Source organism: Trachypithecus francoisi, unplaced genomic scaffold (genome assembly GCF_009764315.1).
Source record: "Trachypithecus francoisi isolate TF-2019V2 unplaced genomic scaffold, Tfra_2.0 Lachesis_group13, whole genome shotgun sequence".
Classification (NCBI taxonomy): domain Eukaryota; kingdom Metazoa; phylum Chordata; class Mammalia; order Primates; family Cercopithecidae; genus Trachypithecus; species Trachypithecus francoisi.
In genome coordinates, this window is record NW_022681458.1 from 16,797,943 (window position 1) to 16,814,981 (window position 17,039).

The window sequence follows — 17,039 nt, forward strand, 5'->3', positions numbered from 1 at the left end:
TAAGTGTGATGAAAGATGGGGCGTAGAGAAAGGGAGGGCAGGGGAAGTGGGAGGGGAGAGGAGCAGTTTGTGGTTTTAAGTAAACTAGTCCAGGAAGTATCTAAAAAGTCTGATACTCAGAAGAAAAACCCAAAAGGAGGATGGTCCTGGGAAAGCTAAGAAATCACAACTCATTTTCTGTGACTTAATTTCTAAATTGAAATTCAACTTTATATCTCACTGCCCAGGTCCACTTAAATTCTTTTGAGAATGAGCCCAGATGTGTCCCCCACAGTGCCTAGGATGTCAACAAACATTTACTTTCTCAAGCTATTTTGATGGATGAATGAATGAATGATGACTATGAAACACTCGCCTCAGAGAAATAATGGCTCAATTCACTCTATTACATTGAGAACCCATCTCCCAAGTGGTGGGTCATTTTTCCCCCGGAACAAGCACATCTCTTGCTCCCTGTTTCTCTCCCTGGTGAATTTGTCATTCACTCTTTCCAAGACAGATGATATGTTTGGGCCAGTATGACATCTTTCACTATAGAACTCTACTCTTACGCAGCCTCACGCCAAGCTGCCTCATTGTTGAGTTTCCTTATAGTTCCTTTTCGTTGCAACAAAGACCAGAGGTCCAGGCCAGACTGTTGTGGTCAGGGTGACAGGGTCCCTGGCAGTAGGTGGGAAGAAGGCACCACAGTCCAAACTCCCAAGACACATTCCTCAGAAGGAAGCTGCAAGAAAGGCAGGCATATAATAGTTTTTTGTTGTTGTTGTTGTTGTTGTTTGAGATGGAGTCTCGTTCTGTTGCCCAGGCTGGAGTGCAGTGGCGCAATCTCGGCTCACCGCAAGTTCCGCCTCCCGGGTTCATGCCATTCTTCCACCTCAGCCTCCCAGCAGCTGGAACTACAGGCACACGCTGCCACGCCTGGCTAATTTTTTGTGTTTTTAGTAGAGACGGGGTTTCACTGTGTTAGCCAGGATGGTCTCGATCTCCTGACCTTGTGATCCACCCAGAAAGGCAGGCATATAACAGTTTTACGAACTAGCAGATATTAGTTTCAAGACGAAAACGAGGAGAGTGAGGTTAAGGTTATTAGATAAGCCCCTGAGTTGCTGTGGGAATCTCTGTGGTTTTAATATTGATTCATTTCACTGCAAGCTGCAGTAATAACTTGGATAGTTTCACATATCTAACAAGATATGCGAACCTGGCCCCTAGCCAGGCAACAACCAAGATACTAGATACTCAAATGCAGAATGCTTTTTATTACATACATTTAACTTACAACAGTGCTTCTCTTATATTAGACTTTTCACTTTCCTATGCCATTCCACACATCTGCAAAATCTGAAAAGTTAAGGGTCAGTAGCATAAATAAGTACTGGAACAAGGGCCATACTTAAGAAGATGTGTCCAAACCAAAAACCAAAACTCCAGTAAGTGAATTTTACAAAAGTGTTCACTGTCTCATGAGGTTGGACCTGAATCAGTTCTCAAATATCTGAATTATATCTACTGTTTAATTCTTTTGCGTGGAGGTTCTTTTGGGTCAAACGTATTTATCTGTTTCCTCTTAATACTTAACTCAGGGTCCCAAGCAAGGCACTGGACAGGGCAGGATTTGATGGAAATGTGCTGAGCTGTGCTTAAGCTGACAAAGAGGAACAGTTAGCAGGGTGGCCTGGTGAAAATCAACCCGGATCATAGGGAAGATAAACACCAAGGGCAGTTGTTCAGGTTTAATTTTTAAGGTGTCGTGGCACTGAAGGGCTATGTGTCTGATGACCAGATGAAGGGATCAACCCAGCTGCTTCACTGGAGAGAACAAGAAAAACACATTATTTGCATTAGGCTTGGCTTTGACATTGAACAACAAACAGACATCAAAACCTTCTTTAATGGCAAGTCTTTCTCAATGCTTCTCCACAGAGGTCTTTTCAGTCATGCTTTCTGCTCAAACATCTGGGACCGTGTCAGACCACCTTCATCAGTGGTGGCAAACTTCTGGTTCATGGGTAGGACACAGGATGCAGGGACATTTTGCTGGGCCTGCGCTGAGTTTTTAAAAAACATTTAAGATAGTTTCTAGTATTTAAAAACTGAGAGGTTTCATGCAAAAATCCTGATACCCAACTTGTCTTGACGAATCAAAAGATCTGGCAATACTGACAAGAAGGGTTAGATTTGGGCAGCCATTGTCCATTTCAGCTAGACAAGGATGCATCAACTCACACAAACCTCTGCCTGGTTTTATGCATAGGTGTTACCTGCTTCATATGTGAAACCATTTAAATTGTCAACAAACTGCTCTGACCATTTTGACAACTGGTTCAAAGCAGGGAATTATAGCCATCGTTTATTGAGTGCCATCATGTGGGCAGACAGCATTCTGAGTTCTCTCCGTGTACAAACTCATCCCTCCAACAACTCCATAAACTCTGTAAACTACAAAAAGGAAACTGAAGCAAGAGAAATTCAGTGATTTACCGGGGGTCACGCAAGTAGGAAGTGCTAGAGATATGAGGAGAGCCAAAGAGGCTTGACTGCAGATCCCGATGCCTAATTTCTAATGTACCCTGCCTTTAAGATTAACTTAACTTTGTGATTCCTCTTAAGGTTGATTACCTGGTCAGTTCTAGCCTCACAAGTATTTCTCATCATATGTACCTTGCACATACAGGTAGATACCTGATATAAGCCATGATATGTATGTATATATCCCGATGATCAGATTAAATATGCATCTGCTCAACATCTGAGGGGCCTAAAGAAACAAGAAAATTAGCTACAGACATTGGCAGCCATTGGGTAGAAATGAGCCGTAGCTTGTTCCACGAGGAGGTGGCTGTGAAGGGTGTAGAGAGGAGATGGATGATGTGGCTGTCAGGAAGACTGCGAGCTCCTGAACCTCACTGGCTTTTTGGACTGGAGCTGTGCTCTGATCCAAACCACACACTGGGCTCAAGCTTTCCTGATTGATCTCAGAGTCTTCTTTCTCTGCTCAGGTTCCTCGTGACTATTTCAGCCCAGTAACTCCCAGACCATCCTCCACAGCCACAGCTTCTTCCAAACTTGGATTTCCCCCAAACGGCCTTCCCTGGGGTTCATCGCATCTTTCCTGCTTCCTCTGAGATATCTTTTCTCTTCTCTGAATGCTCTTTTATTAATAAGACCTGAGGGCTGAAATCATCCTTTTTCTTTCTAACAAAATAAACTACTTAGATGTTATTTGTTTTATTTCATTTCGGAATATTCCCACTTTGAGGGTATTTTGTTGTTGTTGTCTGAGGCTTTTTGTTATTGTTTGCATAATGAAGCCCAGGCTGAAGACACTGTGGCGTCCCCAAGGCACTGCCTCTCTGCCCTGGAATTTTCCTTCAGCCTCAGCCAGCCACGCCCTCTGCTTCCTGTGGGCCCTGGCCTGAGAGCCCCTGCAGCTGGAGGGCTGCTTGCCTCACATAACCACCTCCTTGCTGAGGCTCCAGGCTGGGCTTTTCTGGGAACCATAAAGACCCAAATTCCCATGCTCCTCCCCAGACACTCTCAGAACCCCGGTCTCCTTGGAAAGTATTTCCTATCCTTATTTTCCAGGACTTCATAATTTAAATGGATTACGTTTCAGGGGAGGTTCAATTGATATCTTCAGAAATCAAAACCTTCTGGGGGAAAATTTACAGAATGAGGACTCCTATAACGCCACATTTGCCTCACCTTTCCCTTAATTTTTATTTTTTTCTTTGAGTACAAGGTACTGTCACTGTTATAGACTGAATGTCTGTGTCTCCTCCAAAGCTCATGTGTTGAAGTCTTACCTCAATATGATGATATGGTTTGGCTGTGTTCCCACCCAAATCTCACCTTGAATTATAGCTCCCATAATTCCCATATGTTGTGGGAGGGACATAGGTGGAGATAACTGCATCATGGAGGTGGTTCCCCCCATACTAATCTCATGGTAGTGAATGAGTCTCCCGAGATCTGATGATTTTATAAGAGGTTTCCCCTTTCGCTTGGCTCTCATTCTGTCTTGTCTGCTGCCATGTAAGACGTGCCTCTTGCCTTCTGCCGTGATCGTGAAGCCTCCCCAGCCATGTGGAACTGTGAGTCCATTAAACCTCTTTTTCTTTATAAATTACCCTGTCTTGGGTATGTCTTTATCAGCTGTGTGAAAAAAGACAAATACACAGGAGGTGAGGCCTTTGGGAGGTAGTTAGGTCTTTAGGGTAGAGCTCCCATGATGGTACTAGTGCCCCTATAAGAAGAAAAAGAGACACCAGAGTTTCCTCTCAGCCATGTGATGGTACAGCAAGAGCAAGAAGGCGGCCATCTGCCACCCAAAGAGAGAGCCCTCACAAGGAACTAAATCTTCCAGACCCTTGATCTTAGACCTACTAGCCTGTAAACTGTGAGTTTAAGCTATGATTTAAGCTGCCTGGTCTATGGCATTTTGTTATAGCAGCCTAAGTGTAAGTTACCAACCCCAAAAACCCTTAGAGGTTAGGAAATCCTTTGAACTTCAATATGCTAGAATTGAGCTCCACAAAAGCAAGGATCTTTGTTTTGTTCACTGATATATCTCAAATGTTTAGCATTTCACAGGCACTCAATAACAACTCAATAACAACTTTCTGAAAAGGAGGTCTCATTATTTAAGAACCATTATATATATAATATATTATATATAATATATAACATATTATATATAATATATATAACATATTATGTATAATATATATAACATAATATATAATATATAATATATTATATATTATATATAATAATATATAACATATATATTATATATAATAATATATAAAATAATTATATATAATATAACATATATTATATATTATATATATTTAGAGATGGAGGTCTCTCTGTGTTGTCTAAGCTGGAGTGCAGTGTCTGTTCACAGGCACAGTCATAGCTCACTGCAGCCTTGAACTGGGCTCAAGCAGTTACCTCAGCCTCCCAAATAGCTGGAACTACAGGTACCCACCACCATGCCTGGTAAGAACCATTATTATAGACTAGTATATATATGAGAAACTCATTGATATAGCTCAATCACTATAAACATGTAGATGATCTTATCTATACCAACTTCCTTGGCAAGAAATAAAATTTTTCCTTCAACCTGAGTCACATGGTGAATTTAGATTATTTTTAAGATCTATTCTACTCCTCGTTTTACTAAATTTCAAGAAACAAAGAAAGAAAAATATGGGAATACAAAAATTCAGAGTGCTCATTTTGATCCTGAACATTAAGTTCTTTTTATAAAAAAAAAAAAAATACTTCTATATAACAAAAGTTACCTGAATTTTCAAGATAAAAAACCTTGGTCAATGCTTAGGGCAAATTACACGTAATAAAATATATTTTTTGCTTAATATCACTAATTCCAAGTCATTCCTGAAAGTTTTCTGGTAATAAAGTCCTTTTCTTTCCTCTAGTAAAACCCAGGTTTAAGCAAAAGGCTATGTAGACAGTGTCTGGTAGATGATAGATATTTAAAAAATGTTTGTTGAAGGAATGAATTTAGTTAGTTTGTTATAGGGCTAACAGCATCATAGTTTGAGAACCAAATTTGACCAAATTTGGTAACATTGGCACACAAATGCCATGAGCTGCAATCTATCCCCAGAACATGTTATTGCCCCATGTTTCCAAAGGAGAGCTAAAAAGTTCAACCTAGTTGGCCTTGTTTTGCAGAAAATGGGGTTGTGAGAGGTCCTCAATCTCAGAGAGAGAGGGGAGATTGTGGGCAAGATGGAAAAGACTAGACAGTTCCCTAGGTTTCCTGAGAGCACCAATTGGGGGTGGTATTGAATAGAGTTGACAAGCTTATTTGGCCTGAAGAGGGACATTGATATCAGTGGTAGAACCTAGGAATCTGCATTTTAAAACATGCACCCTGAGATAGATGTTTTGTAAATATGGTCAGAATTCTCCACCTTCCCTGTATCCTTGCCACTTGCAATGTGTCATCCCAGCTCCTCTCCTGAAGCTGTGAAGTCTGTTTCCCCACCCTTGAATCTAGGCTGTTCTTGCAACTTGCTCTGACCAACAGAGTGTGGTAGAAGTAACACTGGGCTGGTGCTGCGCTAGAACTCAGGAGGGCTTGCTTGCCTCTATTCATGCTCTTGTTTGCTGCCACTGTGTAAGCAGGCACAATCTAGTCTGCTGAATTATTCGAGACATGTGGCCCCTGTCACCCCAGTCAATAGCCAGTCAGCTATCAGACATACGAAGTGAGACCATCCAACTGTGCCTGAGAAATGACTGCAGACACACAGCAAGCCCAACCAAGATCAACCAGGCTGAGCTGACTGGCAACTACTCAGCTGGCAGAAGTGCAGTCAGTCTACAGATCTGTAGGCAATAACAGATGGTCATGTTGAGCAACTGAGTTTTGAGGCTAACCAAGGCACACCTTAAATGATTTCTGCAATCAGGCAACCTTAAGAAGCATTAGCATAGATGATATCTACAGCTTTCTTGGAAGAAAGAGATACATTTGAATGCCAAGCTCTATAAATCCCCAGTATTTAGCTATTCTGCCTCATTAATGAAGACAAGTAAAACTAAAATTGAGAAAATCGTAACGAAAATTTAACAGCTTAAAAAATCCACCAAAAGCCATCCAAAAGTCACCAAGAATTATGATCTTCTAGGGAGGCACAGGGTTAGGTTACGAAAATAACCACAAGCCCTCAGGAGTGTGGCCTGTGATTACCATGAACTCTCTAAAATACTCCGTTTAGGTTTCTCCTCCTCACAAATTGAATTGATATGTGAAGCAAACGATGGTTCTTAATGTTGTTCTTCCTAGACTAGCAGGTGATGGTACAGTAATGATTTTCAAGTAGCGTAATTTGAGGAGTCTGGAAATAAATGCTGAATTCTTTATTTTTTAGCTATGGGCACATTTTACACTCCTTCTGGTCCTTTGCCCAATAATAACACTGTATTTTAGTTGATGTTTCCAGATTAATGGATTGATGACTAGACAGGAAATCCTGTGCCAGTCCACAGGCAAGTTGCCTTAGCTATTTACTGATCACCTAAAAGTGAACTGCATTAACTCATAGCAGCAAATTAGAGAGGAAATCTTAGTTATATTGGTAATTTTTAATTTGCCCCTAGGTCAGCTAGAATGCATAAGGGCAAGTGTTATAGGAACAGTATGTCTAGAAAGAATACCAGAAGTCAGGTTGCTTGAGCAATCTCCTTCTTTGGAGACTGATGAATGAGCTACAGTAATGATCCTTATGTTCTGACAACAATGAAAAAGAACTACTTTTTCAATTAGCACATTGATTAGAGGTTTCATAAGTACATTTATTCTCCTTTTATCAGCTAATAGGTTTTCTTATTGGGAAAACAGTTCTGGCATGGTTTTACCTATTATAATGTTTTACTCAGACCCGTGACATTTTGAAATAATAAAAAGAAAATAGCACAATAAAAATGATTCAAAAAGTAACCTTATTTTGAACAAATTTGCTTGACCACTAAAAATATCACATTATGTCTTGTTTAGAATAAAATAGATTTAGAGGGAAAAGAGTCTATATTCTTTGATAAACCTACTTTATGAACTAAGTGATGAGATGAAATAACCATATCTCAAATGGGAGAAGACTGAGGGAATAAAAGAAACCTCTGTAGTGTGTAGCTTTTGTGCTTTGTTAAGGCTTTTTGCATGAATATAATAATTTCCTTTATTTCATCTAAGAAGTAGACTGGGCATGTTTTCTTACACCCATGTTATAGACAGAGAAATTGAAGTTTTGTGATATTAACTTGCTGACTACACAGGCTATACATGCCAAAATTAATCATAAAGCACCTTATTTAAAATAAGTGGGTATCTTCCAGTTCAAGGTACCACATTACACAGACTCATCTATCTCCTCTCTTGCTTGTATCTCCATTACATTTATTTCAAGGGAATAATAATAATAATGTATAAACTCACAACAAAGAAAAGAAAGGGGAGATCATAAATACTCAAGATTTCATTCAACATTTCAATAGATTTTTAGAAAAATGGAAATCATATGCAGGAGTTGCGAATGATCCAAGTGGAAAAAACAACGGTCAAGAATAGGTAGAGATAGGTGAGTGTTACAGTTTGGGTGTGATCTGCCCCGAGAAAATGCATGTGGAAATTTGACTCCCAATGTAGCAGTGTTGGGACGTGTGGACTAGTGGGAGATGTTTGGGTCATGGGACAAGATCTACCATGAATAGGTTAATGCCATCTTGTGGGAGTGAGTTCTTACTGTGATGGGACTGGTTTAGTCACCTAGAAAGCAGATAGTCCCTTCTCCTGTTTGTTCTCTTTACACATGTCCTCTTCCTTCCATGTTTCTGCTGTGAGTTGAAGCATCACAAGATCCTCACCAGATGGGCTGCCCAACCTTGGACTGGTGAAGCCACCAGATTCACTAGCCAAATAAACCTCTTTTCTTTATAAATTACTCAGTCTCAGGTACTCTGGGATAGCAACATTGAACTAAGATGGTGAGCATCTGTGAAGGGAAATGATCTGCCCTAAAGAACCACAGGAAAGCTTGAATTTGAAGATTCGAGGTACAACAGAGGGTCAGGGTGAGTCATGGGAATAAATATGGAACAAGGGCATAATTGAAGTCCATAGACTAACAGATCAAGCTAACCTTCAGCCAGAAGCAGATGCCCAACAGACAGGTGTTTGCTCTTCCAACAAGGAGAATTGTTTTCTTAAAAACTGAAAGAAAGATTAGAAAGAATTAAGTCTCTGATTGTAGGAGGTCGTATCCCCTAAAAATGATCTTCGCATTCTCATATCAGGGTTTCCAAAATATAAAGATGGATCACCACTCTTTTTTATTAGGCAATACAAGCTTCATCCTTCTCTTCACAGAGCTGCTTTTCCTAAAACGCTTCTGGGAAATTTGACGTCTTAACTACACACATTTATTTCTTTAAAATTTTAAGTTGTTTTTATACACTTGGAAATTAAAACTAAAGTAACCTTCTTACTAAATTTTCTACCATCTTGGAGGCCATTTTCTACTCATGTTTATAACATTATATTAATTACAAACTATAACATTAATATTTTTTTCTGACTTAAAAATATCATACAGTAACTTTTTAAGGATGTGTATTACTTACCAGATTGATCTTCACAGTGCTAAATATTATAGCAAAAGAAAAAGTGAAAAAAACAGGCAATCTGGGAATGATTAAATAAATCCCTTGCACAAAATGAAATGCTATGCAGCTAGCCAAATTTTGGTATAAAATTTATTATTTAAAAATGTTTATCATATGTTATTCAGTGAAAAGGATGTTAGAAAATATGACAAAAGGCACTATTACAGTTTTTATTTTATACTTAAATATCTAGATATGCATTTAAGAAGTCTGAAAATATATTCAACAAAATTGTAACAGCAACTGCCGCTGGGTGGCAGGATTATGGGTAGTTTGCGTTTTCTTTTTCTCTTTTTTACACACATTAAAATTCTATTTTTAAATAGATTTAAATATTATTTAAATAATATTTAAATAATTTTGTTTTTTTCTTGAAGCAATCTTACAGTTCTTTTTTGCTTTTACTTTTTTCATTCTTGTTCTCTTCTATAGACAAGAACAAGAAAAATATATATATCTATCTGTATATCTATCTAACTACCTATCTATCTAGAGCTATATGGATGGCAGATCTATATAGTGATAGATAGATAGATAGATAGATAGATAAATAGATAGATAGACCTAGAAAAATCTCTTCTGGACATTGGCCTAGGCAAAGAATTCATGACTAAAACCCTAAAGGCAAATTGTACCCAATATGTAGTTTTTTTAATTCCTCACCCACCTCCCACCATCCCTCCATCTGAGTCTCCAATGTCCATTAACCACTCTGTATGTCTTTGTGTACCCATAGCTTAGCTCCAATTTATAAGTGAGAACATACAGTATTTGGTTTTCCATTCCTGAGTTACTTGACTTAAAATAATGGCCTTCAGCTCTATCTAAGTATCTGCAAAAGGCATTATTTTTATTTTATGGCTGAGTAGCTGTATTAGTCTGTTCTTATACTGCTGATAAAGACATACCCAAGACTGGGCAATTTACAAAAGGAAAAGGTTTAATGGACTTACAGTTCAACATGACTGAAGAAACCTCACAATCATGGTGGAAGGCAAGGAGGAGCAAGTAACATCTTACATGGATAGCAGTAGGCAAAGAGAGAGCTTGTGCAGGGAAACTCCCCCTTAGATCTTTTGAGACTCATTCACTATCACAAGAACAGCACAGGAAAGACCTGCTCCCATGATTCAATTACCTCCCACTGGGTCCCTCCCACAACACATGGGAATTTACACACACATTATGTTATCCACTCATTGGTTGATGGACACTTAGATTGGTTCCATATCTTTGCAATTGTGAATTGTGCCATGATAAACATTCACATCCAAGTGTCTTTTTGATACAATGACTTCTTTTCCTTTGGGTAGTTACCCAGTAGTGAGATTGCTGGATTGAATGGTAGATCTACTTTTAGATGGAATGGTAGATCTACTTTCAGTTATTTGAGAAATCGCCATACTGTTTTCTGTAGAAGCTATACTGATCTACATTCTCACCAGAAGTGTATAAGCATTCTCTTTTCCCCACATTCATGTCAACATCTTTTTTTTTCTTTTTTCATTTTTACTTTTTAATGACAGTCATTCTGGCTGGGGTAAGCTGGTAACTCATTGTGGTTTTAATTTGCATTTCCCTGCTGATTAGTGCTGTCGAGCATTTTTTCATGTTTGTTGGCCATTTGTATATCTTCTTTGGAAAAGTGTTCATTTAATGTCATTTGCCCACTTTTTGATGGAATTACTTGTTTTTTCTTGCTGATTTGCTTCAGTTCCTTGCAGATTCTAGATACTAGTCCTTTATTGGATGCATAGTTTGCAAACATTTTCTCCCACTCTGTGCATTGTCTGTTCATGCTGATGGTTATTTCTTTTGCTATCCAGAAGTTTTTTGTTTGATTAGGTCCCATGGATTTATTTTTGTTTTAGTTCCACTTGCTTTTGGGTTCTTAGTCATGAATTCTTTACCTAGACCAACGTTCAGAAGAGATTTTTCTAGATTTTCTTCTATAATTTTTTATGATTTCAGGTCTTAGATTTAAGTCTTTAATCTATCTTGAGTTAATTTGTGTATATGGTGAGAGACAGGGATCCAGTTTCATTCTTCTCTATGTGGTTATCCAGTTTTCCCAGAACCATTTATTGAAAAAGGTGTCCTTTTCCAAATTTATGTTTTCATATACCTTGTCAAAGATAATTTGTTCTAAATATTTGGCTTTATTTCTGGATTTTCTGTTCTGTTCCATTTGTCTGTATATCTATTTTTATACCAGTACCATGCTGTTTTGGTAACTACACTTAGTATATTGTAGTAGAGTTTGAAGTTGGGTTATCGTGATGTCTCCAGATTTGTTCTTTTTGCTTAGAATTGCTTTTTTGATTCCATATGATTTTTAGAATTGTTATTTCTAATTCTGTGAAAAATGATGTTGGTATTTTGATAGAAATTGCATTGAATCTGTAGATTGCTTTGATCATTTTCACAATGCTGATTCTTCCAATCCATGAGCATGGAGGGTATTTTCATTTGTTTGTGTCATCTATGATTTATTTCAGCTGTGTTTTATAGTTCTCCTTGTAGATATTTTTCACCTCCTCAGTTGAGTATATTCCTAGGGTTTTCTTTTTGTTTTTGTTTTCACAGCTATTGTGAAAGGGATTGAGTTCTTGATTTTATTTTCAGCTTGGCTGTTGTTGGTAGATAGCAGTGCTCTTGATTTGTATATGTTGCTTTTGTAACCTGATTCCTTACTAAATTTATTTATCAAATCTAGGAGTCTTCTGGAGGAGTGTTTAGGGTTTTCTAGTTATACGATCATATCATGAGCAAACAGAAATAGTTTGACTTCATCTTTTCCAATTTGGATGCCCTTTATTTCTTTCTCTTTCCTAATTGCTCTGACTAGGACTTCAAGTACTATAATAAACAGAAGTGATGAAAGTGGGCATCATTGTCTTGTTCTAGTTCGTAGGGGGAATGCTTTCAACTTTTCCTCATTCAGTATAATGTTGGCTGTGGGCTGCTTATATATGGCTTTTATTATTTTGAAGTATGTTCTTTCTATGCCTAGTTTGTTGAGAGTTTTTAATCATAAAGGGATGCTGGATTGTATTGAGTATTTTTCCTGTTTCTATTGAGGTGATCATATGGTTTTTGTTTTTAATTCTATTTATGTAATGAGTCACATTTATTGACTTGTGTATATTGAACCATCCCTGCCTCCCCAGAACAAAACCCATTTGATCATAAATTATCTTTTTGATGTACTGTTGGATTCAGTTTGCTAGATTTTGTTGGGGATTTTCTGCCCTTATGTTCATCAGAGATACTGGTCTATGGTTTTCTTTTTTTGTGATATCCTTTCCTGGATTTGATATCAGAGTGATACTGGCTTCACAGAATGAGTTAAGGAGAATTCTCTCTATCTCAATCTTTTGGAAAGTTTCAGTAGAATTGGTACAAATTCCTCTTTGAATGTCTGATAGAATTTGGTTGTGAATCCATCTGACCCTGGAATTTTTGTTGTTGGCAATTTTAAAATCACTGATTCAATTTCATTGCTTGTTATTGGTCTGCTAAACATTTCTATTTCTTCCTCATTCAAGCTAGGAGGATTGTATGTTCCAGGAATTTATCCATTTCATCTAGATTTTCTAGACTGTGTGAAAGAGGTGTTCATATTAGTCTTGAATGATCTTTTCTACTTCCATGGTGTTGGTTGTAATGTCTCTATTTTCATTTCTAATTGAGCTTATTTGAACCTTGTCTCTTCACGGTTAATCTGGCTGATAATGCTCTATCAATTTTGTTTATCTTTTTAAAGAACCAATTTTCGTTTCATTGATCTTTTGTGTTTTTTGTTTTAAATGTATTTAGTTCTGCTGTGATCTTTGTAATTCATTTTACCCCTGCTATGTTAGGGTTTGGTTTATTCTTGTTTCTCTAGTTCCTTGTGGTGTGACATTAGATTGGCAATTTGTGGTCTTTCGGAATTTTTGATGTAGACATTTAGCACTATAAACTTTTTTCTTATCACTGCTTTTGTTGTATCTCAGAGATTTAGACACTTGTGTCACTGTTATCACACATTTTGAAGAATTTTTAACCCATTGTTAACCCCAAAATTATTCAGGATTAGATTATTTAACTTCCATGTATTGGTATAGTTTTGAGTGTTCCTTTTGAAGTTGATTTCTAGTTTTATTCCACGGTGGTCTGAGAAGATACTTGACATAGTTTTGATTTTTAAAAATTCATTGAGACTTGTTTTATGATCTAATGTATGGTCTATCTTGGAGAATGTTCCATGTGCTGATTAGAATAACATATATTCTGCAGTTCTTCACTAAAACGTTCTGTAAAATATCTGTTAGCTCTATTTGTTCTAAAGTACAGTTTAAGTCCAGTATTTCTTAATTGATTTTCTGTCTTGATTATCTGTTTAGTGCTGTCAGTGAAGCGTTGCAGTCCCCCATTATTATTATGTTGTTATCTATCTCTTTTCTTAGTTCTGGTAGGAATTGTTAAATGAATCTGAGAGCTCCAGAGTTAGGTGCATATACATTTAGGATTGAAATGGCTTGATCTGATTGATCCTTTTATGATAATATAATGACCTTCTTTGTCTGTTTTACTGTTGTTGCTTTAAAGTCTGTTTTATCTAAGAATACCTACTCTTGCTCACTTTTGGTTTCCATTTGTGTGGAACATCTTTTTCTACCCCTTGACCTTGCGTCTATAAGAATCCTTCTGTGTTAGGTGTGTCTCTTGAAGACAGCATGTATTTGGCTTGTGATATTTTTATCCATTCTCTCAATCTGTATTTTTTAAGTGAAATATTTAGACCATTAACATTCAACATTAATATTGAGATGTAAGGTACTGTTTCAGTCATCATGTTGATTGGTACATAGATACTTTGTTTTCTTCTTTGTGTTATTGTTTTATAGGCCCTGTGAGTTTTATGCTTTCAAGAGGTTTTATTCTGGTGCATATTACCCATTTGTTTCAAGATTTAGAACTCCTTTAGCATTTTGTGTAGGACTGGTTTGGTAGTGACAAATTCCCTCGGCATATGCTTGTCTGAAAAAGACTATTTCCCCTTCATTTATGAAACTGAGTTTCACTGGACATAAAATTCTTGGCTGACAGTTATTATGCTTAATAAGGCTAAAAATAGGGTCCGGTATTAGTCCATCCTTACACTGTTATAAAAACATATCTGAGACTGGGTATTTTATGAAGAAAAGAGGTATAATTTACTCATAGTTCTGCAGGCTGCACAGGAAGCATGGCTGAGGTGGCCTTAGGAAACATACAATCATGGCAGAAGGTGCAGGGGAAGTAGGCACAGTCTTCATATGGCCAGAGCAGGAAAGAGAAAGAGCAAAGGGGGAAGTGCTACACACACTTTCAAACAAACAGATCTCATGAGAGCTCACTCACTAACATGTGAACAGCAGGGGGGAAAACTGCCCCCATGATCCAATCACCTCCCACCAGCTCCTTCTCCCAACATTAGGAAATAAAATTCACCATGAGATTTGGGTGGTGTATTAGTCTGTTCTCATTCTGCTATGAAGAAATACCTGAGATTGGGTAATTTATAAAGGGAAGAGGTTTAATTGATTCACAGTTCCACATGGCTGGGGAGGTCTCAGGAAGGCACCTCTTCACAGGGCAGCAGGAGAGAGAATGAGAGAAGTGCAGAGTGAAGGGGGAAAGGCTCCTCACAAAACTATCATATCTCATGAGAGCTCACTCAATATCATGAGAACAGCATCAGGGAATTGCCCTCATGATTCAATTATCTCCCACAAGGTCCCTCCCCCAACACATAAAGATTACAATTTGGATTACAATTCAAGATGAAGTTTCGATGGGGACACAGCCAGGCCATATCATTCCACACCTGGCCCCTCCCAAGTCTCATGTCCTCACATTTCAAAACACAATCATGCCTTTCCAACAGTTGCCCAACATCTTAACTCATTCCAGTATTAACCTAAAAGTCCAAGTTCGAAGTCTCATCTGAGACAAGGCAAGTCCCTTCCATCTATGAGCCAGTAAAATTAAAAGCAAGTTAGTTACTTCCTAGATACAATGGAGGTATAGTCATTGGGTAAATACTCCCATCCAAAATGGGAGAAATTGGTTAAAACAAAGGGGCTATAAGGCCTACACAAGTCCAAAATCCAATAGGACAGTCATTAAACCTTAAAGTTCCAGAATGGTCTCCTTTGACTTCATGTCTCACATCCAGGTCACAATGATGCAAGAGGTGGATTCCCATGGCCTTGGGCAGCTCTGCCCCTGTAGTTTTGCAGGGTACAGCTCCCCTCCCAGCTGCTTTCATGTCTGGCGTTGAGTGTCTGTGGTTTTTCCAGGCTCACGGTATAAGCTGTTGGTAGATCTATCATTCTGGGGTCTGGAGGATGGTGGCCCTCTTCTCATAGCTCCATTAGGCAGTGCTTCAGTGGGGACTCTGTGTGGGGGCTCCGACCGCACATTTCCTTTCTGCAGTGCTCTAGCAGATGTTCTCCATGTGGACTCTGTCCCTGCAGCAAACTTCTGCCTAGACATTCAGATGTTACCATACATCCTCTGAAATCTAAGCAGAGGTTCCCAAATCTCAATTCTTGACTTTTGTGCACCCACAGGCTCAACACCACATGGAAGCCACCAAGGCTTGGGGCTTGCACCCTCTGGAGCAATTGTACTTTAGCCCCTTTCAGCCAGGATGGGAGTTGAAGCAGTTGGGATGCAGGCCATCATGTCCTGCGGCTGCACAGAGCAGGGGTCCCTGCTCCTGGCCCATGAAACTGTTTTTCCCTCCTAGACTTCCAGGCCTGTCATGGGAGAGGCTGCTGTGAAAGTCTCTGACATGCCCTGGAGACATTTTCCCCATTGTCTTGGTGATTAACATTTGGCTTCTTGTTACTTATGCAAATTTCTGCAGCCAGCTTGAATTTCTCCCTAGAAAATGGGATTTTCTTTTCTATTGCATTGTCAGGCTACAAAGTATGTAGACTTTTATGTTCTGCTTCCTCTTGAGCACTTTGTTGCTTAGAAATTTCTTCCACCAGATTAGCAGTGGAATCATCTCTCTCAAGTTCAAAGTTCCACAGATCTCTAGGGCATGGGCAAAATGCTGCCAGTCTCTTTGCTAAAGCATAACAAGAGTCACCTTTGCTCCAATTCCCAAGAAGTTCCTCATCTCCATCTGAGACTATCTCAGCCTGGACTTCATTGTCCCTATCACTATCAGCGTTTTGTTGAATGGTCAAAGCCATTCAGCAAGTATCTAGGAAGTTCCAAATTTTCCCTCATCTTCCTGCCTTCTTTTGACCTCCATATTGGGCCCAGTTCCAAAGTTGCTTCCACATTTTCAGGTATCTTCATAGTAATGCCCCACTTCTCTGGTAGCAATTTTCTGTTTTAGTCCTTTCTCATACTGCTATAAAGACATACCTGAGACTGAGTAATTTATGGAGAAAAGAGGTTTAATTGACTCACAGTTCTGCAGGCTGCACATGAAGCATGGCTGCGGAGGCCTTAGGAAACTTAAAACCATGGCAAAAGGTGAAGGAGAAGCAGGCACAGTCTTCACATAGCCAGAGCAGGAGAGAGAGAGAGCAAAGAGGGAAGTGCTACACACTTTCAAACAACCAGATCTCATGAGAACTCACTCACCATCATGAGAACAGCAAGGGGGAAATCTGCCCCCATGATCCAATCACCTCCCACCAGCTTTCTCCCCCAACATTAGGAATTATAATTCAACATGAGATTTAGGTGGGGCCAAACCATATCAGATGCTTTTGGCTTTTAAGGTTTCTCTTCTGGCTTTTAAGGTTTCTACTGAGAAGTCTGCTGTTAGTCCAATAGATTTT

At 38.7% G+C, this 17,039-nt stretch overlaps 1 long non-coding RNA gene across 1 annotated transcript; it reads left to right on the forward strand.

Moving 5' to 3' along the window:
- Nucleotides 1-2,231: 2,231 nt before the first annotated feature.
- Nucleotides 2,232-16,648, forward strand: LOC117094452. Its single transcript, XR_004441556.1, has 3 exons — nt 2,232-2,241; nt 10,518-10,527; nt 16,513-16,648. It is a non-coding gene; the product is annotated as an uncharacterized LOC117094452 (long non-coding RNA).
- Nucleotides 16,649-17,039: the final 391 nt, after the last annotated feature.